Source organism: Microtus ochrogaster, chromosome 21 (genome assembly GCF_000317375.1).
Source record: "Microtus ochrogaster isolate Prairie Vole_2 chromosome 21, MicOch1.0, whole genome shotgun sequence".
In the NCBI taxonomy this organism is placed as follows: Eukaryota; Metazoa; Chordata; class Mammalia; order Rodentia; family Cricetidae; genus Microtus; species Microtus ochrogaster.
The window spans coordinates 3,373,992-3,377,260 of NC_022022.1; the positions used below are offsets into that span (position 1 = coordinate 3,373,992).

At 45.3% G+C, this 3,269-nt stretch overlaps 1 protein-coding gene across 3 annotated transcripts in view; it reads left to right on the forward strand.

The window, feature by feature from the left end:
- Positions 1-3,269, forward strand: part of Gabpb2 (GA binding protein transcription factor subunit beta 2) — a 30,195-nt gene that overhangs the window by 1,114 nt on the left and 25,812 nt on the right. The gene's annotated exons all lie outside the window — the stretch shown is intronic.

Sequence of the window (3,269 nt, forward strand, 5' to 3'; positions counted from 1 at the left end):
CACTCGGGAGGCAGAGGCAGGTGGATCTCTGTGAGTTCGAGACCAGCCTGGTCTACAGAGCTAGTTCCAGGACAGGCTCCAAAGCCACAGAGAAATCCTGTCTCGAAACACCAACCCCCCCCCCCCAAAAAAAAGGAATAAAATTATCCATAGACCGTGAATTGCTGTTTGTTTCCCATTAGTGTGTTCCTAGTCTCACAGAGTTCCTCGAGGCACCGCTCATTGGTCTCCGCTTCCTGTAAAGGCTTCTCTAGTTTCTGTCTCGCTAAGTATCTCCGCTTCCTGTAAAGGCTTCTCTAGTTTCTGTCTCGCTAAGTATCTCAGACCTTGCACCTTGCAGCTCTCCTCTTGTTTAGCCTGGAGTGTTGGGGTTACAGAGGTGAGCCACTATGTGTCGCTAGTCATGGGGGGGGTGTTGTTTGTTTTTCGAGACAGGGTCTCTCTGTGTAACAACTCTAACTGTCCTGGAATTCGTTTTGGAGACCAGCCTGGGGCCTCGAACTCACATAGATCCATCTGTCTTTGCTGGGATTAAAGACGTGTGCCACCACCACGCATGGCAACTGCTAGTCGTGTTTTTATACGTGCCGGTAATAAGGAAGAGCAAACCACCACACCCAAATTATTAGATAAGCCAGTGATTTTTCGTAGTGGAGTCCATTGTCAAGTGCTCAGGCACTCCATGGTTATTAAAACGTTTATTGAGAATTCTTAAAACTAAGTATGGAGGTATATGTCTGTGATCCCAGCATTCAACCATTGAGAAGAGCAGGTAGAACAGGCAGAAGCATCCAGGTATTCAACTCCAGCCTGTGCTACTTGAGCCCCGTCTCAGTGAAAGCAACAGTGCTGTCCTTGTGGTCGTGTAGTGTCCCTGTCCGTTCCTCCTCCCCCCCCTTCGTGTGTCGTCCCCCCCCCCCCTTTTGTCTTTTTTATTCACCTTCTGATTGCCTGGAGGCGGGCCTGGAAATGTAGCGCCGGGGCAGGTGTGTGTCTGGCATTCCTTTGCCCTGGGTTCTATCCCTAGCGTAGAGGGACTAGAAAGGAAATTTAGGGTACAGATTAGACCAGATTTTGTGTAGATTTTATTGTGGAGGCACACTCTATAAAGGAAGCTAGTTCCCCATTGTAGTGTTGAGAACGTTGCAGTTGCCTAGATTGGGCCAATGAGATAATTTAGTAGCTAAAAGCTGCCAAGCCTGACTGAGTTTGATCCTTAGGACAGCATACTAGCAGGAGGGGACCAACTCCTGTGGGTTGTCTCTGGCCTTCACGCTCTGGTGAGTCAATGCCCACAAAAGTGCACACAAATAAAGAAGTTTTGGTTTTTTTAGTTTTTCAAGACATGGTTTCTCTGTGTAACAAACAGCCCTAGCTGACCTGGGAACTCACTCTGTTGACCAGGCTGGCCTTGAATTCACAGCTCCACCTGCCTCTGCCTCCCAAATTACAGGTATGCACAACCACCTCCTGGCTATTAGTTAAAAATTTTTAATTACTTTACATTTAAAGTAAATTTTAAAAATTACTTAATTTTTTTCCTTACAGTTTATGTGGGTGCACACACACACATTTTTTTCCTTACAGTTTATGTGGGTGCACATACACACATCTGTGCTTGTGTAGGTCAGAGACAACCTAGAGGGTTCAGTTCCTGTGATGTGGAAACTGGGGATCCAGCTCAGGGTCTTCACCCTCTGAGCCTTGTATCTCACTGGGCCCAAAATACTGTTATTTATAGGTGCATTTTAACTTAGGTAGGTGCTTCAGGTAAATCAGGAGTGACAGGATAGGAAAGGAGAGCCAAAAAGAACAGATTTCTTGGAGGCCATTTTTACCAGAATACAAGTAGAAACCAAAGACATTCCCGCAAGTAACCAAATATAAGAACGGGTTTCCCACCAGGCCGTCATGATGCACGCCTTTAATCCCAGCACTCAGGAGGCAGAGACAGGGGGATCTCTGAGTTTGAGGCCAACCTGGTCTGTGGAGCGAGTGCCAGAACAACCAGGGTTACACAGAGAAACCGTGTCTTGGGAGGAATAATTTAAGACGGGGTTTCCTGGTTTGAAACAGGATTTTGTGACACTTAGGCCAACCTCCAACTCACCATCATCCTGGCTCAGGATCCCAGCTTGGTGGGGTTGCCTGCAAATGTCATCATGCCAGGGGGACTGTTTTTACTCCTCCCCTTCACCATGCTTGTCTCTAAACAATTTTCACTGAAGACAGCTTGGCGATATCGGATGATCTCAGCTGTCCCTCTTACCATGGTGATCACTTCAGATTGGTCTGATCCCACGTTGGGAGAGGGACAGATGTCAAGGAGTTGTACCAATAAAACCTTCATAGTTAGTTTTAAGCAGATAAAAGGTACGGACGGAGTGGCTTTTTAGGTCAGGTCTTCATGGAATCTACTCTTGTGTTTAAGTTCAGTCTCTCCTGCGGGGTAGTCCCAGCTTCTCAGAAATGCTTTTCACTCTTTTGTTGGAGGTTGTTTTTCTACAGAATGCTAACAGCCAGCCATTAAAAAGCTTCACAAAAATCCAGTCAGCAAGAGCAAATGTTGAGTGAAAACTAGCTTGAAGATTAAGTGTTGTTTATAGGAGTACTCTTTAAGTGACCAGTGCCTTTTAATTATTAGAGGCACTGCTTGGAGTGCACATTGTTAGGGCACGTCTAATTATCTTTGTTGAAAGCGACTAACTAGTCAGTACAATTAGGAGCACATGAGCACAGGCCTGGGAAAAGGAAGTACCACTAGCAATTCTAGTGTAGGCCTCATCAGCTTGACCCCAAGCTGTTGGCTCCTAAACCATGCGTCTGAGCTTATCCAGTACAGCAGGCATATAAATATATTAAACATGTAAAGGAGACAGCAACATTTGGCACCATTGCACAGAACTGTACAGAAATCTTTCCTATAGTAGCACAACTTCTGCTCATTCAACAAAATGTAGACTCTGTAGTTCCCTAGGTCTACCACACCAACAAATCCAATGTTAGACCTTCACAGATTTAGTAATTTAGCGACACCTGACCACAGACTCATTTCTCTGTGTTTCATTTGTACAAAACAAAATATTTTCATTCTGAGACCAGTAGATGGAGACCAAGGCTTCAAAGATCAGGATTACCCAAATGGCACACTTTTTATTGAACGGGTTTGTTTATTTTATTTTTTTTTCTTTTTGGTTTTTTTCGAGACAGGGTTTCTCTGTGGCTTTGGAGCCTGTCCTGGAACTAGCTCTGTAGACCAGGCTGGTCTC